Genomic DNA, 25,746 nt, shown 5'->3' on the forward strand with positions numbered 1-25,746 from the left:
ATCTTAAGATATGAGACTGTCCAGCTTATGTTGAAAGAAATTTTAGACATAAGCTGAGTGCTAGGGTAGATAAATACTTATTTATAGGTTATCCTAAAGAGAGTATAGGATACCTCTTTTACCACCTTACTGAGCAAAAGATGTTTGTCAGTAAATATGTCACTTTTATGAAAAAAGAGTATATCCTAGAAAGAGACAGTGGGAAGAAAATTGAATTTAGAGAAGTTCAAGACCTACAAATGCAAGTACAGATTCTCCTCAATCGAAAATACCCATTGATGAGGTACAACTATAAAATACACCTCCTCTTCGAAGGTCGGATAGAGTGCGAAATATACTTCTAAGATATGAGTTCGTTATTGAGAATAATGAAGCCCACATCATTGAGAATGATAAACTTTTGACCTATATGGAAGCCATCATGAGTAGAGACTTGGATAAATGGCTAGAGGCTATGAAATCTAAAATAGACTCTATGTATTTCTATCAAGTATGGACTTTGGTTGATGCACCAGAGGACGTGACCCCTATTGGATGCAAATGGGTCTATAAAAAAAGATTGGAGCAAATGGTCAAGTTAAAATCTATAAAGCCAGATTGGTGGCTAAAGGTTTTAGGCAGAAAAGGATATAGATTATGATGAAAATATTTTCCACTTATATGTCATACTTAAATCTATATGGATTATGCTTGCAGTAATAGCATAACATGATTATGAGATTTGGCAAATGGATGTGAAGACCGTCTTCTTTAATGGTTATTTTGAGGAAGAAGTTTACATATCTCAGTCAGAAGGATTTGTCTCAAAAGAGAGAATAAATCAGGTATGCAAGCTTAAGAAATCTATTTATGGATTAAAGCAGGCCTTGAGGAGTTAGAACATCCACTTTGATGTTACAGTCAAAGAGTTTGGCTTTATCAAAAGTATGGATGAACCTTGTGTATACAAGAAGACTAGTGGGAGTACTATTATCTTCTTAGTTTTATATGTGGATGACATACTTCTCATTGAAAATGATATCCCAATATTACAATTGATCAAGACATGGCTATCAAGTAAGTTTTTTATGAAGAATTTGGATGAAGCATCCTATATACTAGGTATAAAGATCTATAGGGATAGATCTAGGAGGATGTTAGGCTTATCCCAATCTAGGTATATAGATTTAGTGCTAAAAATATTTAGCATAGATGGAAGTAAAAGAGGTTATTTACTTATGAGTCAAGGCGTACATCTCTCTAAAAGGATATCTCCTAAAATACTAGAAGAGAGAAACAGAATGAGTTCTATTTCCAATGCTTCAACAGTAGGATCGATTATGTATGCTATGCTATGTACCAGGCCTGATGTTGCCCATGCCTTAGGCATAGTTAGTAGATTTCAGGCTGATCCAATAGAGGATCATTGAAAAGTAGTGAAAAATATTCTTAAGTACTTGAGAAGGGCTAAAGATATTTTTCTAGTATATGGAGGATCTGATTTAAAACTAGAAGGCTATTCTGACTCTAATTTCCAATCAGACTCTGATGATAGCAAGTCCACTTCAGAGTATGTCTTTACTTTAAATGATGGAGCTGTTAGTTAGAAAAATTCTAAGCAGCAGACTATAGCTGACTCAACTACTGAGGCAGAGTACATAGCTGCAAGTGTGAAGAAGTTCATCACTGAATTGGGTATCGTTCTTAAGATTGAGAATCCAGTATCACTTTATTGTGATAATACTGGAGTAGTTGCTCAAGCAAAAGAATTGATGTCTCATCATAAATCCAAACACATTCTAAGGTGCTTCCATCTCATTCATGAAATAGTCGAAAGATAAGATGTAATCATTGAACGAGTAGAAACAAAGAACAACATAGCAGACCTGTTCACTAAAGCTCTACCACAGTAGTAGTTCGATCGCCACTTCGATTGTATGGAGATAAAATATAAGGGCGATTGGCTTTAGTGCAAGTGGAAGATTGAAAGGAATATGCCCTACAAGCCAATTGAAATTTTTATTTTGATAGATTTTCTTTCTAATCTTCCAGACTCATGTAATTGACACTTTATAAATAAAAAACTTTTTTTTTTCATCATATGCTGCATTTTACTTTGGTAATGATTATGATGAACTCCATAAATCAGGGCAATGGGTTTAGGGTTATAATGAGATCATACTTATGAGATCTAAAATCCTAAAAATCCTGATTTAGAATATTCTTAGTCACAAGAGCATTGAGTAGGGGATCAATATTTCGGACAGACTAGTACTTCCTATATATGCTCGATGGAAAGGGTGGTTGATCTCATAAGCCACTTGTGTGAGACACTAATACAAAGATGTGGGTGCTCATTAGAGAATAAGTTCACTGAATTGATCCGATTTAAGAAATGTCTTATGAAATCTTCTTACTCGTCAAAAGATATTTTTTTATAGTGAGAGTTGTGCATGTTATCCTTTGATCTGAGACTATCATAGAATCTTGTATACATGAATCCATATTTTGATTCATACTCATTCATGACTTAGTCATATATGGAATGATCTGGATATGGTGGAATGTGCATAAAAGTTGTGAGTAGGTCAATATGGAATCGATCACTCCTGATAAGAGGAGATCGCATCCTACTTGCTCTGATAGATTGATGATTCAAGAAGTCTTTGATCAAAGCAGAATAAAAATTAAAAAAAGTTTTTAATATTTTATTAATTGAATCATCATTAAAGATTAAGAGAAATATGAATATGATATTAAATTTGGCATCACTCCATATCCAGAGTCATATTCAGGATGCAGGGAGATTGCAGGATCGAATTGCACGATAACTTTTCACTGAAGAATATTTTTGGTATTTCTATCAAAATTTTATATCTTTTAGGTAGACATGATATATTGCTAGACATTAATCTTATTTTGTAGGTTTGATCGAATTAAAGAGTTTAATTCGATCATCAATTAAAAAGAGTCCTAATTGCTAAAATCGAGTTAGCTCAATTGGATCTAGATCGGTTAGATTAAATTCTAATCAAATCAGATCGACTTGCACTCGGACCCACTACTGGCTAGATATAGAACTCAATGGGTCACATAAAAAAAAATTGATCAGAAGTCTAATTAGATTAGATTAAATTTGCAAAATAGACATGTTAGCACATGTTGCAAATCTTAGCTCCTTATTTCAAATCGAAATTGATTCCAAATTGGGCTAATTAAATCTAAATTAATTCAAACCAATTTTGGATTTGAGTTGGGTCAGTCCTGGGCTACATGTACTAGAGATTTGGAGCCAAGTAATTGTTGGATTCCAGCCACACAGTGGAAAGTAATTTTTCAAAAATTTTAAAACAAGCAAATCAATAGTTTTATCAAATAAAACTATCGAACCGAACCCAAAACCCTAGAATCACTTTGCCGATCACGATGACAGCAAATTCAAGCATGCAAAGAGAAAAAAAATTATATTTTCATTAATATAAAAAGTGATATGTTGGTGTTCTCCACAAGACCCCAAGATAGAAGTCCTCCAATGGTGATCCACATGAAAGTTGGCCAAAGTCCTTCCCAACTGGTGCGCTGCCGCAGCCTTATCTTCTCAAGAACACTGTCGGCTTCAAACTTGCATCACGATCGCACCAGAACCCAATTACTTTCACTCTTACCACTAGAATGACACCAAGAAGATACTATTTAGATGACGCACAACCCAAGATTTGATTTTTGACTCCAACAAATAAAAAAAATTAAATCATAGGACACTCAAGCAACACTTGCTGAAAATCTCGCCACCCTTGTAGCAACTTTTGCCACTCAAAATTCCCTCTTTTTTTCCTTAAATTTTTTTTAGAATTTTTTTTTGGTTTACCACATACCTCCTCTTAGATTAATCTAAAAATTATCACAAGAAGCCATATGGGGCATCCCTTATAAATAGGGGACTAGGGGACATCACATGGGATGAAGGGGCACCAACCTTTGGCACTCCAACTTCCCATGCACCAAATAAATTTACTGAGTCAATTTTTAGTGATCCAATTACTTGGAGTAGAAGAAATCTTAGTCTTATATATGTTATAAAAACTTCAATAAATTTTGGCATCCAAACATAGGATTTCTAATCAGGAATTTAAGGTAATGCGTAGAAAATTAAGAGTCCTCATTAAGGACTCTTCCTTTCACATGCCTAAAATAAAGGGGGCAGCATTTATTTTTTCCATGGATTCTTGTGGGTGTATAAGACTTTTTCTCCACTTGAAACTCTCTCAAGTTGGATAAAGATCTAATCCAAATTGACCCAATCCCATTAGGTCAAAGCCAACTGGTCTAGGTTAGCTCAAACGCTTTGATCTAAACCAATTTGAAAACTTGGGTTAATACAATATTCTAGCATATGTAATTAATCCATAGAATTATATTAAACTCTAATTATATTAGATCATGGCCAAATTTCAATATGTGTGACCCATTGGGTTCTAAATCTAGCCAGCAGTGGATCAAGACTTTCAACGTAACCCTAATCCGATAAGATTAGGTCACCCGAAGAGTCCTATTAACTTGGATTCTTCTAAATTGACTCCAAAATTAAATTCTTTTAATTCTGATGAATCCACAAGTTAGGATTGACATCTAGTAACGTGTCATGACTACCTGAAAAGATTTAAAATTTTGATAAAATTACCAAAATATCCTTCAATGGCAAGTTCTCGAGTAATTCAATCCTTCAGTCAAACAACATCCCAGATTAGCTATGAGTATGAAAATATGTCAAACCCAATTACTTATCATTATGTATCTCAATCTGAAGGCAATGATTTAGTTGATGATACATTAAAAATTTTTTTTTAATTATCACCCTGCTTTGGTCAAAGATTTCCAGAATCATCATCTTATGAGATCACATAGGATATTTGCTCTCCTTATTAGGAGTGATTGATCCCTTATTGATCACTCACAATCTTTATGCATACTTCACCATATCCAGAACACCCCACACAAAGATCAAAGAACTAAGCTAGGTAGTGAAGTAAAATATGGATCCATATACACAAGATACCATAGTGATCTTAGGTCTAAGGATCACTTACATTACTCCCACTAGAGAATCATCAGTTGATATGTAAATAAGACTCCATCTGATATTCTCTTGTAGGTCAATTCAGTAAACTCATTCTCTAATGAGTATCCATATCTTTGTATTAATGTCACCACACAAGTGATTGTCTGATCTACTACTCTCATTTCTGAGCATATATAGGACATGCCAGTCTTACCGATATCATTGATCTCTAACTCAATATACCAATGACTAGGAATATTTTAGATTAAGACTATCAAAGATTTAGGTCTCACTAGGTGATGTCATCACGATCCTAAAACCATTGCCCAGACCTATGAGGTTCATTATAATCTTAAAATTAATAAGATGCAGTATGTAATGAATTAAAAATATTTATTTTTATTAATAATATAAATATCATTTACATGAGTTTGGAAGATAAATTACAAAATACATCCTATCGCATCCCGTATGTGATTGGCTTGTAGGGCATTATTCTTTTAATCTCCCACTTGCATTAAAGCCAATCACCCCTATACTTGATGCCCATACTATCAAGATGACGGTCAAACTGCTGCATTGACAAGGCCTTACTGGATGGATCCGTTATATTATTCTTGGTGTCAACTTGCTCCATGATCACATCACATCTTTCGACAATCTTCCGAATGAGGTGAAATCGTCTTAAGATGTGCTTGGATTTATGATGAGATCTTGGTTCTTTGGCTTGAGCAACTGCCCCAGTATTATCACAATAAAAAGGCACTGGTTGTTCAATCTTTGAAATCATACCCAACTCTGTGATGAATTTCTTCATCTAGACAGCCTCCTTAGCAGCCTCACTTGCAACAATATACTCAGCCTTAGTGATCGAGTCAGCAATAGTTTGCTGTTTGAAATTTTTTCAACTTACTATACCACCATACAGAGTGAACACATATCCAAATATCAATTTGCTATCATCCGGATCAGATTGAAAATTAGAATCGGTATAACCTTTCAGTTTTAAATCAGATCCATTATATATCAGAAAAATATCTCTAGTCCTTCTCAAGTACTTGAGTATGTTTTTCATTGCTTTCCAACGATCCTCCCTGAGATCAGTCTGAAATCTACTTACAATGCCCAAGGCATAAGCAACATCAGGTCTGGTACATAACAAAGCATACATTATTGATTCTACAACCGAAGCATAAGGAATAGAACTCATTCTATTTCTCTCTTCAGGTGTCTTAAGAGACATCTTCTTAGAGAGTTGTATGCTATGACCTATGGGCAAGTAACCTCTTTTACTTTCCTCCATATTGAACCTCTTCAACACAAGGTCAATGTACCGAGACTGAGACAAGCCTAGCATCCTATTCGATCTATCCCTATAGATCTTAATACCAAGTATTTAGGATGCCTCACCCAATCTTTTATGGAAAACTTTTGTGATAGCAAAGTTTTGATCGATTGCAACATCAGGATATCATTTTCAATGAGCAGTATATCATCCACATATAAGACTAGGAAGATAATAGCACTCCCACTAGTCTTTTTGTACATACAAGGTTCATCCATATTTTTGATAAAGCCAAATGATTTGATTGTATCATCAAAATAGATGTTCCAGCTCCTCGATACTTGTTTTAATCCATATATAAATCTATTCAGCTTGCATACCGGATTTGCTCTCTCATTTGAGATAAATCTCTTTGACTGAGTCATATAGACTTCTTCCTTAAGGTTTTCATTGAGGAAGGCAGTCTTGACATCCATCTGTCAGATCTCACAGTCATGGTATGCTGCAATAGCAAGCATTATCTGAATAGACTTGAGCATAGCTACCGACGAAAAGGTTTCTTCATAATCAACACCTTATTTTTGTCTGAAATCTTTTGTTACAAGCCTGACTTTATAGGTCTCTACCTGGCCATCTGCTCCAATCTATTTTTGAAGACCCATTTGCAGTCTATTGGGGTCACACCCTCAGGCGCAACAATCAAAGTCCATATTTGGTTGGCAAACATGGAGTCTATTTTGAATTTCATGGCATTTAGCCACTTGTCAGAGTTACTACTCATGACAGCTTTTGAATAGGTCGTAGGATCATCATTCTCAATGATATGGATTGTGTTGTCACTTCAATGATAAATCATACCTGAGTGGTACACTATGCACTCTACTCGACCTTCAAAGAGGAGGTGTGCATAGTGACTGTGCCTTAACAATGGGTACAACTGGTTGAGAACAATTTGATAAATCCTGGATGGATTATAGGTTTTGAACTTCCTCAAGTTCAACAGACCTCCCACCACTTTCTACTTGGATAAACTCTTTCTCCAAAAAAATGGCATGCCTACCAACAAACACCTTTTGTTGAGTAGGGTTATAAAAGTAGTATCCTATACTCTCTTGGGATAACCTACAAATCTGTATTTTTCTGATCTAGCATCCAACTTATGTCCATCAATATTTTTCACATAAACTGGCAATCCAAAATCTTAAGATGCTTAAGATTGGATTTTTTCTACTTTCATATTTTATATGGAGTACTAGAAATAGATTTTGAAGGTAGTTTATTTAAAATATATGTTGCAGCCTCGAGGACATATCTTCAAAAGGATAATGAAAGATTTGTGAAACACATCATGGACCGTACCATATCTAATAAAGTGCGATTCTTTCTTTCCGTAATTCTATTTAATTATGGAGTATAAGGAGGTGTCCAATGAGAGAGTATTTTATTTTGTTTCAAATAATTGAAGAACTTACTAGATAAGTATTCTCCTCCTCGATCTGATTGAAGAGTTTTAATACTTTTACTAGTTTGTTTCTCAACCATTCTTTGATACTCTTTAAATTTGTCAAAGGCTTCGGATTTGTATTTCATTAAATACACATATCCAAACCTAAACATATCATCAGTAAACATGATGAAGTAAGAGTATCCATCTCTGGCTTGAGTCGATATTGGACCACACACATCAGTATATACGAGGTCCAAAATGTCACTCGCCCTATCTCTATGTCCAGTAAATGGAGTCTTGGTCATTTTTTCTATGAGACAAGATTCACAAGTTTCATATGATTCATAATCATAAAGATCAAAGAAATCATCTTTTTATAACTTGTTAATCCTTGACTCATTTCTATGGCCAAGTCAGTAGTGCCAGAGGTATGTGATATTCACATCCTCTCTCTTTCTTTTCTTCATATTATCAATATGAAGCACATTATCATTAAGTACAAGAAATATAAGATCATTATCAATAAAAGCACTTCCATAATATTCATTAGAAAAATATATAGAACAACTATTGCTCTTTGCAATTATTTCAAAATCTTGATCCAATAACAATAGTATGAAATAATATTTTTAACAATATTTAGAGTATAATAACAGGTCTTCAGTTCCAAAACTCTACCCAAAGATAACTTTAAAATCCTGATTTCTATGGCTTCGGCCTGAATGGACTCTCCACTAGCATCAAGCAGCTCGAAGTCACCTTTATTCAGATTCTTTATTTTCTGTAGACCTTGCAATGATTTGCAAAGGTGTGAGCCACAAGCGGTATCTAATATTCAAGAATCTAAAAATAAAATACTTAATGATAAATTAGTTTGTATCATATACAAACTTTTAGCAATACTTGCCGATTTCATGATGGCAAGGTACTCCTTGCAATTTCTCTTCCAGTGGCCCTCTTTGTCACAGTGATAATAAGTACCTTTGGCGGAGACCTTCTTCGCCTTCTTCTTGGAGATACCAGCCTTAGGGTTCAACTTTTTCTTAGAATCTTTCTTTGCCTTCTTCTTACTGATCTTATCAATATGAAGAACCTGAGCCTTTTCACCTTTGAAATGGCTCTTGTTATTTTTAACATATTCAACAATTCAGGCAGACCAGAGTTCAGTTTGTTCATGTGATAATTAATGACAAACTGAGTAAAAGAGTTAGGGAGAGACTGTAATATCAAATCTTGGCTCAGATCACATCTATGGCAAAGCCTAATTGTCTCAGATGAGTAATCAAATCAATCATCTTTAGGACATGCATTTGTATGGAAGAACCTTCAGTCATACGGGCACAGAACAACTGCTTCGATATCTCATATCGAGCAGTTTAACTTTGTTCCCCATATAAATCCTTAAGATTAAGGAGAATAGAGGGAATGTCCATGACCTCATGCTACCTCTAGAGCTCGTTACTCATGGAGACAAGCATGATACATTTGACAGTCACACTGTCATCTTTTCATATCTTATATGCGGCCCTATCCTCCTCGAAAGTATCTTCCCAAGAGAATCTGGAGCAGGTGTATCCAGAATGTAGGAGACTTTCTCCTAAGTGAGAACAATTCTCAAGTTCCTTAACCAGTCGACATAGTTAGGTCCAGTCAACTTATTTGCATCTAGGATACCTTTAAGTGAAAGTGAGGATGCCATGTGTGTAGTTAATCTACAATAACAAGAACATAATATAAGCGGACAACTCAAGATGACATACATAGCTAGACTAGGACTTTTATCTAATTGTGTCTCCCACTTTTTTAACAAATTTCATAGCCCTTAAGTATGAAAATGAGAAACATCATCATGTTTCTAAGTAGGGTTAAGATCCCTATTCCTCACAAACACCTTATGGATAGCACAACAGGCATTCATGAGTTCAAGAGTAGGTAACTCTTTATCAATTATAGTTTTACAATTCTCAACGTCATTCACTCTGACCTCTAGATCATATATAGTCTTGTGGATAGTACAACAAACTATAGTATTCTAGTTAAGTTGACCCTTCAATCCTATATGGTCATGCTTAAACAATGCTATCCTTGTGGATAGCACAACAAAGCAACACTATTCAAATATGTCATAAGCATCAATGTACACTTGATCAAAATCATGTCAATTTCTATAGTAAGCTTTGTGGATACCACAACAAGCTCACTAAGATCTTGACATATTCTATTGATCAAGTTTTAAAGAAGGCCTTTGTAATGTCTACATCACTAATCAATCTAAGTCCAAAAATCAACAAGATCAAATGGGCAGATAAGTAGGTGGGAGGCTCCCCGTAGCTTTTCTAGACACCAACAAAGTTGGCCAGGCCAGCATATGGATCTAATTAGAAATCACCTAACATACTTTCCTCAACACCAATTGATCTTAAGAATTTGACTTTTGATTAAAAAGTTAATCCTGACATTACAACTTAATATAATTTGATGAGGGATTTTAAACTAGTCTCAACACATCCTAACTACAACCACATAAAATATACTCTACAAATTATGCAACTTGACATGCTTTTACTATTCTAAATAGCAATCATATGACATGCTAAAATCATATAAGGGTGTAATGGATATCAAAATATATGTCAAGCATATTGAAGAAAAAAATAACAAACCCTAATCACATTAGGCATGCTTTACACCCTTAACAATGCATCAATTTGAGCATCAAACAACCATGATAATATAAATTTTAAAATTATCATAAATTAATAATTTAATAACTAAAATTTAACATCATGGCATATATAAAGTCAAAAATAATTTTGAGTTTAAAGGATTGATGCTATAAGTCAATGCAAAATTTTTAGCATAGAACAATCAACGTGGGTTTCAGTTTTCCAATCTCAAATTTTTTATAGACCGAGGTTGGAAGTAGGTTGACACTAGTTTCTAAGTCTAATAGGGCTCAATCAAAGGTGATGCATCCTATAACACATGAAATCAAAGCAGCACCAAGATCTTTCATTTTCTGAGATAATAGATTCAACAGAACTGCACTAACATCCTCAGATAGCATAATTCTCTCTATTTTTCATGGCTCATGCTTTTAGGTGCAAAGTTCTTTAAGAAATTTAGCGTAAGCTGAAACATGTTGAATCGCATCGAGGAGAGGTAGATTAATGTGAACTTGTTTAAACAACTCTATTAGTTTTTCATTGCATGCTCCTTACTTTTTACGGGAAAAATCGGCTTCTAAGGTTGAAGGGAATGGGACTCTTGGTTTATATGTCTCGGGTAACTCATCTGAAGGGGAGCATGGTGAGTGATGTGCATGTATTTTCAAAATTTTATAGCAGAATATATATAGATTAAATAATTTGATCTAGAATGCATGTATAGATCAAATCTAAAATCACCATAGAGGATCTATGATATAAACTAATATGCATGTATACATATTTAAATCTAAAATTCAGCAAGTATAGAATATATCTAATTTATATTAGATCACATCTAAATATTAATTGAGATCAAAATCTCATACCTGAGCACGGGTAGTAGATCACCGCATCGAAATTCATGATAGATGGTTCTTCATGATGCTTGACAGCGCACACACGTTCAGCCTCACGGATATCCACACGAAGTCTTTGTGCTGATCAATCTTTCGAGAGTGCTAGCTCATGAAGACACCATCCTTTAGCTGATCTAAGAGAACATGATGAAGATGAAGAATAAGGAGACTCTCTTCTTTTTTTTCTAGATCCATGCATCTGATCTCTACAATAGAGATCAAGAGAAGAACCCTTTCTTCTCAATTTTTCACGCATAAGAGAGAACATTTCTTTCTTCTTTCATACTCTTAAGAAGAATTTTTTTCTCTAATTTTTTATGATAAAAATTAAATCTAATCTAATTTTTTATACTAAAAATTATATTAAATCTTGAGATCTAAAAGAATCTAAAAGAGAGATCCAAGAGAAGAACCATTCTTCTCTCTTCTTCTTGATCTAGAACTCTAGGAAGCCCCAAATACCCAACAGATATTTTTGATATTTTTTCTCTAAATTTTTATATTAAAAATTATATTTAATCTAATTTTATCTTAAAAAAATAAAAAAAATCTAAAAAAAAAACTCCTTCTTCAAGGCTGCGCACAAGAAAGAAAATCCATCTTCTTCCTTGATCTAGAACTCGAAGAAGGCCCAAACGCCCAACCAGATTTTTTTAATATATTTTTTTTAAATTTTTATATTAAAAATTAGATCTAATCTAATTTTTATCTTGAAAAAAATAAAAAAAAATCTGAAAGAAGAACTCCTTCTTCAAGACTGCGCACAAGAAAAAAGACCCTTCTTCTTCGTTCTCTTTCTCTCATTGAGAAGAACTTTTCTTCTCCAATTTTCTACTATAAAACCAGCATAGAAGCCTCTTTTGATGTCCAAAAATTAATAATAAAAATTTCAAAAATCTTTCAAAAAGGGAGGAGAAGAGGAGAGACAAGATGCATGAGATATGGGATGTCCAACTCCTGGATGCCCCCCTTCTCTTTTCTTTTCTTTTTGGGTGACAAGAAAGAAGGGAGGGATGCCTCCTTTTCTTCACGGAAGAGAGGAGAGGGTGCACAAATTTTTGGGGTGTGGAGATTTCATGTGGAAGAGATGTGGAGGCATGGGAATAAATATCATATGGGATGTTTTAGTTGGTTAAGTCCTATTCCAAATAGGATTCAAGATCTTGATCAAATTCTAACTAATTCTTGGATCCAATCCTAACTAACTTAGGAATTAGTTATAACAAACTAACTAATTGGGTCACAGCCCAATTATAAAATATATTAGGCCCCAATTGATTTTAAAATTAGTTAGATTAAAATTCATTGATCCAGGGATTGATTCTTGATGGATATTAGGGAAGCTATTTAATAATAGGGATTGATCCAATGAAGCCTTTATCCAATGATATTTGATCCAATCAAAATCTATATAAAACTAATTAAATCATATTCAATGTAGATTTTAATTTGCATCCCTGAGATCAATTGAACAAGCCTGTTATTTAATAGGGATATATCCAATCAATCCAAAGACAATCTAATTGAATCCAATTCAATTAGATCTAATCCAATCTCCATGGCTCAATCAAATTGAGCTAATTAATAATTATATTATTAATTAATTATTCTTTTAATTTATTGATCATTAATAAATTATTTATTATAATCTTTGCATAGGATTAATCATCAATCAAATTGATAATTAAATCCTTCAATAATTCATAATCATTGATCAGCCATTTGATCAGATAAGTACTTCTATATTGTGACCCCATAAGTTCGAACCTAAATCAGTAGCATAAGAATAATTTTGTATTAATCGATGTAGCCATCTAGCAATGAGATCCGACGTTCAGATAGGCCGAATGTATGACCAGCAATACTCTAGAACCCATATGGATATAGTTACTGTATAATTCATTTTTTGACACTTGATGCTCAAGAATGACTAAGGGTTTAACTATCAACCCAGAAAAAGTGGTCCACATTTGTGTCTCAATGTTAAAAATTTGTGACTTCTCACTAGGACTACTTTGATCAAAATTTTGCTAAATTGAAATAATGATGTATCATCTCTAATTTTACTTGGAGCGGTCAATCCCATCTTGACTCGCAATCAGATTTCACAAGTACTTACTGTACCCAGAAACCTTCCATCATCGAATTAAAAATTTAGGTAGTTTGGCACCAAAGCATAGTGAGTTGCTTGTAAGTCACCAAGCAGCCTCAGGTCAGAGAGATGCATGTACCAATATCCCATCAGAACAATCCTTAATAGTAGAGTACTTCGAAAGTGGTCACGCTCAGTGAAATGTGCTCCTACATATAACCCATATGCCATACCCGTGTCACCACATGTTTTGGTTAAGAGGACAACCAACTAATATGGCACACAATGACCTACACTTAATTCAATTATCATCTTGTAACAATTGTATCATTTGATCGTGAGCAGATTTAAGAACTATATGATAAATCCTCCTTTATCATTTTGGTACTAATTCTAAGGACTTCATCATAACATATGAGTTCTATTTTGAAAGATATATTTCTTATGATGAATCTGTTAGATAACATTTATCATTTTATAATTCATATACTTATATGGAGCACAATCATCTACAACCTAGATGATTGACTTTAGGAATATTTTTCAACAACTCTCACTTGGACTAAAACCAATCAGATCGGTATCAAATACCCATCTTCTATTTGTGATCATCGAACTCTTTAGATCCGATTGCTCTAGTCAATGGGTCGGCCAAGTTCTCCTTTCGATCGATCTTTCCAAGGTGACTTTATTTCAATCTTATCAAACAAGATGATTGCAATACAGAAAATATTTGGTTCTTAGATAGAACATCAATTCTTCAGCTTGAGCTATGGCTCGAGTACTGCTGTCAATACAGAAAGATTGGACCATTATGAAGGATGTCACTCCATGCTTGCTAATGAATTTTCATAACCAAACAACTTCTTTACCAGTATCAGATATCACAAAGAACCCCATATCGCAAATAAAATTGGCTATGACTATTGCATGGAACTTTTCCAGCATGTCGCTCCACTTTTTAGGATAAAAATATAATCCAACATAGCTTTATCATTTCGATCCGATTAGAAATTGGAATCAATATTTCATAGTTTTTAAGTCAGATTCTCCATAAACGAGCCATTGGTCCTTAGTATTTCATAAATACTTAAGGATGGTTCTCATAACCTTCTAATTTTTTATAGAGAACAGAGATGACAACCAAGCTTTCATTCTCTGTAATGTAGGGATGCCATTTTCGATTAAGAGAATTTCATCCAAACAATACAAAGAATACTTTTACATAACTATCAGCCTATTTGTACATACAGGATTTCATTTCATTCTTAACGAAGCCATATGTTCAAAATATATATTCTAACTTTGAGAAGCTTGATTCAATCCGAATGGACTTGAGAATTACCACAAGGAAACCATCTCGTCATGTCAACACTATAACTTTGGTGAAATCCTTTGGCAATCGAATAGAATTAATAGGTCTTTACCTTTTCGTTGCACCTCTTATCCATCTGAAATCTACTCACACCCTATGAGTCTTACCCCTTCAGGTGAACCAACGAATATCCATACATCATCGATCTTGATGGACTTCATTTTAGATTTAATGGCTTCGAGCCACTTCTCAAAGTTAGATCCCTGTACAGCATTCATATGAAAGATCAAATCCTCATCTCGAACTTAGAAACTAAGTATTTGTTCAGCTGATATGGTACTCTACCATATCTACTCAAAAAAGCCTTTACATCGAGCTCTAGATTTTATCTAATTAACTCCAGTTCTATTGGTTTGTGTCAGAGTCAGTTCCTCTACCTATCAAGCTTCACCAAGTTTATCCTTAACGGCATCAATTTCTTCACCAAAACTTCAAAATGAATATCTTAAGATTCATGAACATCTCATGTCCATCAAAAAGGTAGAAGAAATATCCCTAAAATAATATTATCAGACTATGATCCAAGCTAGTCGGTTAGTGAATATTTCACATAAGTTCGATACCCAAACCTAAGGTAAAAGAGTATCAAATTATCCAAATTCATATCTTATATGGAGTTTTGATGACCAATTTGCTCAGAATATTCTCGAGCATATATCAAGTAGTCTCTAAAATATAACCTCAGACAGACCAGCAAACTCCACAGTGGATCGAACCATGTCTAACAAGGTTCAGTTCCTCCTTTCAAACACCCTTTTAAATAGTGGTATTCTAGGAGAGGTCCATTGAGAGAGAATCTAATTTTCTCTTAAATATGTCAAAACTTACTGTAAAGATATTCACTTCATTGATTTGACGATGAGTTTTAATACTCTTTGCAGTTTGTTTTTCTACCTCATTATAGAATATTTGAATATTTTAATTGATTCAGATTTATGCTTTATAAGCAAGACACATCCATATCAAGATAGGTTATCAGAGATTTTAATAAAGTAGTAAAGTTGTCTTCTAGCACTTATGTTCATGAGTGTAACTACATAACATGTATCAAACTCAGAACAATCCTGGCTTATTCACCTTTTTAATAAAAAGTGACTAAGTCAATTATGCCAAATATAGGCTTCAGTGACATTGTCTAATCTAAGGTGCTAGTTAGATATGTACTTTACACTAATAGGCTATGGTAATGAGTTTATGTCATTTTTAATGATCCACATATTATTGTAGTATCATTCACAATGATATCACAATAATCATACTTATTGACACTATCAATAAGATTGGACAATAGTGACAATCACCTAAAATGACATCTTCAAGATTGAAAACAAGCTCAATGATTCCTGATGTTAAGACTGGAACAGATTTCCATGTCTTATATTTAGGAGTCTCTTATCATTTTCAAACCTTCTACTATCCTGAAGTCTTTTATAACTATTTGTAAATATGACTTGTATGATTGATATCCTATACCCAGATAGTAGTATTACCAATAAAAAAATTTCAAGGAGTTATCACATAACATCTTGACCAACAATGACTTGTTGATTTCTCTTTTAAACCTTTTTGGGTTAGCCTGAGACTTCTTGATTAATTCTCTCAAAAATTATATTCAACTTTCGATATTGGCTATCGAAGTCAGGTCTGATAATGTTGTCACTATCTAACAATGAATAAAGCGATAATATTCTAACCTTTTCTGAAAAGACAATAATTGACCTATTAGTATATAAATTATTTTAAGCCTAAAGACTTGATCTTCAGTTCATCATATGATTGATTTTAGGACACAATTTTCAACAACTCTTATTTAGACTAAAGCCAATCAGGACAGTATCTTATACCTATCTTCCATTTGAAATCATTGAACTCTTTGATCCTGAGAGTTTCAGTGAAGGGATTGACTAGGTTCTCCTCTCTATCAATCTTCTAAAGTTCGACGTCACCACGGTTCATGATCTCTCACACTAGGTGATAGCAGTGCAGAACATGCTTGGTGTGATGGTATGACTTGAGTTTTTTCACTTGAGCTATGGCACTAAAGCTGTCACAGTATAGCAATATAGGGCCATCAATAGAAGGTGAAACTCTTAGCTCATTAATGAACTTTCGCAACCACATCGCCTCCTTTGCAGCATCCGATGTAGCAATGTATTTTGCTTCGCACACAGAATCAGCCATAGTATGTTGCTTGAAACTCTTCCAGCAAATAGCTCCTCCATTCAGAATAAATATATAGCTCAATATGCTTCTACTGTCATCACAATCTGACTAAAAATTGAAATCAGTATATCCCATAAGTTTCAGATCAGTGTCTCTATAAATAAGTCATTAGTCTTTAGTATTTATCAAATACTTAAGAATTACTTTCACAATCTTTCAATGCTTCTCATCTAGATCAGACTAGTACCTACTTATTATTCCTAGTGAATATGCCACATCCAGCTTCGTACATGTCACAGTGTACATGATAGATCTCACTATCGAAGCATATGGCATTCTACTCATGTGCTCTCTCTCCTCAGGAGTTGTCGGATAATCTTTCATGAAAAGAGTAATTCCATAGCCTATCGGAAGATAGCTTTCTTAAAATTATCCATATTGAACCACTTCAACAAGGTATCAATATACATGGATTGGGATAGTGCAAGCATCCTTTTAGATCTATCCCTATAGATCTTCATCTTACGGATGTAGGATGATTCTTCCAAGTCCTTCATAGAGAACTGTGATGATAATCACAGCTTCACACTCTGCAAAGCTGGAATGTTATTTCTCAGTAACAATATATCATCCACATATAGCACAAGAAAGATGACTACAGAATCAGAAGTCTATTTGTAGATGCAAGGCTCTTCTTCGTTATTAATAAAGTCATATATTTTGATCACCTTATCAAAATGCATGTTCCAACTCCTAGATGCTTGCTTAAGTCCATAAATAGATCTTTTTAGCTTGCACATTTTTGACTCATCTGTGGATGTGAACCCTTCAGGTTGTATCATATATACTTCTTCTTACAGCTCTCTATTAAGGAAAGTAGTTTTGACATCCATTTACTAGATCTCATAAGCTAAGTGTGCAGCGATAGCAAGCATAATCTGGATGGACTTGAGTATTACCACAGGAGAGAACGTCTCATCATAGTCAATACCATAATGCTGATGGTAACTCTTGGCAACTAGACGAGCTTTATAGGTCTCTACCTTCCCATCTGCTCTTTTTTCTCTTAAAAATCTATTTATATCCTATGGATTTTATTCCTTCAGGTGGATCAACTAGTGTCCATACGCCATTGATCTCCATAGACTCCATCTCAGATTTCATGACCTCAAGCCATTTTTGAGAGTCGGGTCTTTGCATGGCCTCCATATAGATAATCAAATTCTCATCATTCTCATCAAGTTCGATGGGTCACCATCTCGGATCAGAAAATCATAGTATCTATCTGACTAATGCGGTACTCTATCGAATCTCCTTAATGGCACCTCTACTGGCTCTGGATTTGATTTACCAATCAAATCTAATTCTATGTATATCGGTCCATCCATCTTATAAACTTTATCAAGTTTAATTTTACAGGCATTAGCTCCTTCATCAAGGAACTCCTTTTCTAAAAAGACTGCCTAGCTACTGACAAACACCTTTTGTTCTACAGCAAGGTAGTAGTACCTTTTAGTTTTCTTTGGATACCCTACGAACAAGCATCTGTCGGACTTTGGTCCAAGCTTATCTATCTTTAAACGTTTGACATAAGTTGGATACCCCTAGACCCTAAGGTGTGAGAGCACCAGCTTACGTTCAGTCCATATCTCATATGGAGTTTTATCGACAGACTTGTTGGACACCTTATTCAGAATGTAGCGGATAGTTTCTAGAGCATATCCTCAAAAGAGATTGGTAGACTCACAAAGCCCATCATGGATCAGACCATGACTAATAAAGTTCAATTCTCCTCTCGAACACATCATTATGCTGTGGTGTTTCAGGAAGGGTCTATTGTGAGAGAATCACATTCTCTTCTAGATATATTGGGAACTCACTGGTGAGGTATTCACCTCCTCAATTTGATTGAAGGATCTTAATACTCTTTCTAATTTGTTTCTCTACTTCAACATGAAATCGTTTGAATATTTCAAATGATTTTGACTTATGCTTCATAAGATAGACATACCCATACCTCGATAGGTCATCTGTAAATGTAATGAAGTAGTAGTATCCTCCTCTGGCACTTATGTTCATAGGCCCGCATACATCAGTATGTATTAGACTTAGGACATCGCTGGCTCTTTCACCTTTTCCTTTAAAAGGTGACTTAGTCATCTTACCAAGTAAACAGGACTCACAGGTAGATAATGATTCACAATCATCTATCTCAAAGATATGTTTCTTGATCAACCTATCAATTTTATTCTTATTACATGATCAAGCTTACAATGTCAAAGGTAGGATTCACTGATATTATCTAATTCAGGATGTTTACTGATTATGTACATTACACTAATAGGTCATGATATTATATATATGCCATATTTTAATTATCCACGTATAATTATATTATCATTCATAATGATATCACAAAAATTATCTTTTATTATAAATTTGTAACCAAGTTTGGTCAAATGCCTACAGAGATGATATTCATCAAATAGGAGAGACAATAATGGTAATAATTTAACATGACATTACTAGACTCGAAGACAAGCTGTAAAGTTTTTAAGACCAGAACTAAAGCAAGACTTCTATCTCTAACATTGAGGAACCGCTCGTCCTCTCAAACTTTCTACTTACCTGCAGTCCCTGCAACGAATTACATATATTAATAGAACTTTCAGTATCCAATATCTAGGTATTAGTATCACAAATAGAAAAATTATAAGAAATTATCATATAAGTATCTTGTGAAGCAACTGCTTGCTTCTTCTCTTATTTTTAAGCCTGTTTGGGTCAAGGGCAGCTATATAAGTAGGATAATTTCTTTTCTAATAATTGAGCTTCTTATAGAAGAAGCACTTTGCCTAGCTCTTATCAACTTTTGATGGTTTGCTCTACTTGAGATTGATGGTACAAGATTTTTGTATCTTTTTTTTCTCCTAGAGGATCGATGTCCTACAGATGAACCTCCCACTAAATTCACTGGCTCCTTTTAGAGCTGGTGATCCTTCTCAAAAGTCTGCAGTAATCCTAGCAAACCATTGTAGTTTACCATAGGCTTCGTCATGTTAGGTTCCAGCCATATAGTGAAAATAATTTTCAAAAAATTTAAAATAAACAAATCAATAGCTTTATCAAATAAAACTATCAAGCCGAACCCAAAACCCTAGAATCACTTTGCCAATTACGATCAAAGCAAATTCAAGCATGGAAAGAGATAGAAAATTATACTTTAACCAATATAAAAAAGTGGCACATTGATGTTCTCCACAAGATCCCAAGATAGAAGTCCTCCAATGGTGATCCACACGGAAGTTGGCCAAAGTTTTTCCTAACTGGTGTGTTATCGCAGTCTTGTCTTCTCAAGAATATTGCCGACTTCAAACTTGCATCACGATAGCATCAAAGCTCAGTTGCTTTTGATCTTACCACTAGAACGATACTAAGAAGATACTCTTCAGATGTCATATAATCTAGGATTTGATTTTTGACTCCAACATATAAAAAAATCAAATCCTAGGGCACTCAAGCAACACTTGCTGAAAATCTCACCACCTTGTAGCAACTTTTGCCACTCAAATTTTTTTTTCTCAATTTTTTTTAAATTTTTTTCTATGTTTACCATATCTCTCCTCTTAGTTTTAGACAAAAATCTCTACTAGAAGCCATGTGGGGCATCCTCTATAAATAAGGTACTAGGGGACATCACTTGGGATGAAGGGGTGCCAACCTTTGGTACTCCAACTTCCCATGCACCAAATAAATTCACCAAGTGAATTTTTAGTGATCTAGTTACTTGGAGTAGAAGGACTCTTAGTCTTCTACATGTCACAAAAAATTTATTAAATTTTGGTATCAAAATATAGGATTTTGGTCAGGATTTAAGATAATGCGTAGAAAATTAAGAGTCCTCATTAAGAAAGACTCTTCCTTTCATATGCATAAAATAAAGGGGGCGGCATTTATTTTTGTTGTGGGTTCTTTTGAGTGTAGAAGACTTCTTCTCCACTTGAAATTCTTTCAAGTTGAATAAGGATCCAATCCAAATTGACCCAATCCCATTAGGTCAAAGCCAACTGGTCTAGGTTAGCTTAAACACTTTGATCTAAACCAATTTGAAAACTTGAGTTAATACAATATGCTAGCATATCAAATTAACCCATAGAATTAATATTAAACTCTAATTAGATCAGACCAAGGCTAATCTTAAAGTGTGTGATCAATTAGATTCTAAATCTAGCCAGCAGTGGACTGAGACTTTCAACGTAACCCTAATCCGATGGGATTAGATCACCCGAAGAGTCCCAATCAATCTAAACTCTTCCAAATTGACTCCAGAATTAAACTCTTTTAATTTTGATAAATTCATAAGTCAAGATTGACATCTAACAATACATCATAACTATCCAAAAGATTTAAAATTTTGATAAAAAATTATCAAAATATCCTTCAGTGGCAAGTTCCTATGTAATTCAATCCATCAGTCAAACAACATCCCAGATGAGCTGGAGGTATGAAAATATGTCAACCCAAATCACTTATCTTTATGTATCTCGATCTGAAGATGATGATTCAATTGATGATATATTAGAAATTTTTTTCTAATTATCACCCTGCTTTGGTCAAAGACTTCCAGAATCATCGTCCTATGAGATCACATAGGATGTTCGCTCTCCTTATAGGAGTGACTGATCCCTTATTGATCACTCATAGCCTCCATGTATACTTCATCATATCTAGAACACCCCACACAATGATCAAAGAATCAAGCTAGGTAGTGAACCAAAACATGGATCCATGTACATAAGATACCATGGTGACCTCAGGTCTAAGGATCACTTACATAACTCTCACTAGAGAATCATCAGTTGATATATAAATAAGACTCCATCTGATATTATCTCACAGGTCAATTTAATAAACTCATTCTCTTATGAGCACCTATATCTTTGTATTAGTGTCACCACCAAGTGGTTGTGAGATCAACCATCCTCATTTCTGAGTATACATAGGACATACTAGTCTTACTAGTATCATTGATCTCCGACTCAATGTACCAATGACTAAGAATATTTTAGATCAGAGCTATCGAAGATTTAGATCTCACTGGCATGATCTCATCACGGCCCTAAAACCATTGTCCACACCTATGGGGTTATTATAATTTTAAAATTAATAAGATGCAGCATATAATGAATCAAAAATATCTATTTTATTAATATAAATATCAATTTACATGAGTTTGAAAGTTAAATTATAATAAACATCCTATCGCATCACATATGCAATTGGCTTGTAGGGCATTATTCTTTTAATCTTTCACTTGTACTTAAATCCAATCACCCCTGTACTTGATACCCATGCTATCAAGATGGCGGTCAAATTGTTGAATTGACAAAGCCTTTAGTGAATGGGTCTGCTATATTGTTCTTGATGTCAACTCACTCTATAATCACATCACATCTTTCGACAATCTCCCGAATGAGGTGGAACCATCTTAGGATGTACTTGTATTTATGGTGAGACCTTGGTTCTTTGGCTTGAGCAACTGCTCCAGTATTATCACAATAAAAGAACACTGGTTGTTCAATTTCTAGAACCATACCCAACTCTGTAATGAATTCTTCATCCAGACGGCCTCTATAGCAGCCTCACTTACAGCAATATACTCAGCCTCAGTGATCGAGTCAGCAACAGTTTACTGTTTGAAATTTTTTCAATTTACTACACCACCATAAAGAGTGAACACATATCCAGATATTGATTTATTATCATCTAGATCAGATTGAAAACTAGAATCGGTATAACCTTTCAATTTTAAATCAGATCCACCATATATCAAAAAATATCTCTAGTCCTTCTCAAGTACTTGAGTATATTTTTCATAGCTTTCCAATGATCCTTCTCGAGATCAGCCTAAAATCTGCTTACAATGCCCAAGACATAAGCAACATTAGGTCTGGTACATAACATAGCATACATTATTGATCCTACAGCTGAAGCATAAGGAATAGAACTTATTCTATTTTTCTCTTTAGGTGTCTTAGGAGATATTTTCTTAGAGAGTTGTATGCCATGACTTATGGGCAAGTAACCTCTTTTACTTTTCTCTATGTTGAACTTCTTCAATACAAGGTCAATGTACCTAGACTGGGACAAGCCTAGCATCATATTCGATCTACCCTATAGATCTTAATACTAAGTATATAGGATGCTTCACCTAATCTTTCATAGAAAATTTTTGTAATAGCCAAGTTTTGACCGATTGCAAAATCGGGATATCATTCCTAATGAGTAGTATGTCGTTTACATACAAGACCAAGAAGATAATAGCACTCCTACTAGTCTTTTTGTATACACAAGTTCATTCATATTTTTGATAAAGCCAAACGATTTGACTGTCTCATCAAAATGGATATTCCAGCTCCTCGATGCTTGTTTCAATCTATATATGGATCTATTCAGCTTACATACCTGATTTGTTCACTCACTTAAGACAAATCTCTCTGACTGAGTCACATAAACTTCTTCCTCAAGGTTTTCATTGAGGAAGACAGTTTTGACATCCATCTGCCAGATCTCATAGTCATGGTATGCGCAATAGCAAGCATTATCCAAATAGACTTGAGCATAACTACTGATGAAAAGGTTTCTTCATAATCAACACCTTATTTTTGTCTAAAATCTTTTGCCACAAGCCTGGTCTTATAGGTCTCTACCTGGCCATCTGCTCCAATCTTCTTTTTTGCAGCCTATTGGGGTCACACCCTCAAGCGCATCAACCAAAGTCCATACTTGGTTAGCATATATGGAGTCCATTTCGAATTTCATAGCATTTAGCAACTTGTCAGAGTCACTACTCATGACAGCTTTCATATAGGTCATAGGATCATCATTCTCAATGATGTGGATTGTGTTGTCATTCTCAATGGTAAATCCATACCTGAGTGGTACACTATGCACTCTATTCAATCTTTCGAGAGGAGGTATGTGCAGTGGCTGTGCCTTAATAATGGACACAACTGGTTGAGAACTATTTGGTAAATCTTGGATGGACTGTAGGTTTTAAACTTTCTCAAGTTCAACAAACCGCCACTGCTCCTTCTTGGATAAACTCTTTCTCCAAGAAAATGGCATGCCTACCAACAAACACCTTTTATTGAGTAGGGTTATAGAAGTAATATCTTATACTCTCCTTGGGATAACCTACGAATCTGTATTTTTCTGATCTAGTATCCAGCTTATGTCCATCAATATTTTTCACATAAGTTGGGCAACCTCAAATCTTAAGATGCATAAAATTGGATCTTTTCTCCTTCTATATTTCATATGGAGTGCTAGAAACAGATTTGAAGGCACTTAATTTAAAATATATGCTGCAACCTCGAGGGTATATCCCCAAAAGGATATCGAAAGATCGTGAAACACATCATGGACCATACCATATCTAATAAGGTATGATTCTTCTTTTTCATAATTTTATTTAATTGTGAAGTATAAGGAGGTATCCATTGAGAGAGTATTCTATTTCATTTCAAATAATCGAAGAACTTACTGGATAAGTATTCTCCTCCTCGATCCGATTGAAGAGTTTTAATATTTTTACCAGTTTATTTCTCGATGATTCTTTGATACTCTTTAAATTTATCAAAGACTTCGAATTTATATTTCATCAAATACACATATCTAAACCTTGACCAATCATCAGTAAACATGATGAAGTAAGAGTATCCACCTCTGGCTTAAGTCAATATTGGATCACATACATCAGTATGTACAAGGTCTAAATATCACTCGCCCTATCTTCATGTCTAGTAAATGAAGTTTTGGTAATTTTTCTCATGAGGTAAGATTCACAAGTTCCATATGATTCATAATCATAAGGATCAAAAAAATTTTCTTTGTATAACTTATTAAACCCTTGACTTATTTATATGGCCAAGTTGACAGTGCCAGAGGTATATGACATTCATATTCTCTCTCTTTCTTTTCTTCATATTATCAACATGAAGCATATTATCATTAAGTGAAAGAAACATAAGATCATTATCAATAAAAGTACTTCCATAATATTCATTAGAAAAATATATAGAACAACTATTATTCTTTGCAATTATTTCAAAATCTTGTTTCAATAACAATAGGACTAAAATAATATTTCTAACAATATTTGAAATATAATAACAGGTCATCAGTTCCAAAACTCTACCAAAAGTAACTTCCAAATCCTGGTTCCTATGGCTTCGGCCTAAATGGACTCTCTATTAGCATCGAATAGCTCGAAGTCACCTTTATTCATATTTCTTATTTTCTATAAATCCTACAATGATTTGCCAAAGGTATGAGCCACAAGCATTATCTAATACCCAAGAATCTGATATTGAAGTACTTAATGATAAATTAGTTTGTATCATATACAAACTTTTAGTAATGCTTGCCGATTTCACGGTTGTAAGGTACTCCTTGCAATTTTTCTTCTAGTGACCCTCCTTGCCACAGTAATAACAAGTACCTTTGATGGAGATCTTCTTTGTCTTCTTCTTGGAGATGCCAGCCTTAGGATTTATCTTTTTCTTAGAACCCTTCTTTACCTTCTTCTTGTTGATCTTATCAACATGAAGGATCTGAGCCTTTTCACCTTTGAAATGGCTCTCTGCTATTTTCAACATGTTCAGCAATTTTAACAAGCTGATGTTCAGTTTGTTCATGTGATAATTAATGATAAACTGAGAAAAAGAGTGAGTTAGAGACTGTAGGATCAAATCCTGGCTCAGTTCACCATCCATGATA

Source organism: Elaeis guineensis, unplaced genomic scaffold, assembly GCF_000442705.2.
Source record: "Elaeis guineensis isolate ETL-2024a unplaced genomic scaffold, EG11 Super_Scaffold_1000033, whole genome shotgun sequence".
Taxonomy (NCBI): Eukaryota; Viridiplantae; Streptophyta; class Magnoliopsida; order Arecales; family Arecaceae; genus Elaeis; species Elaeis guineensis.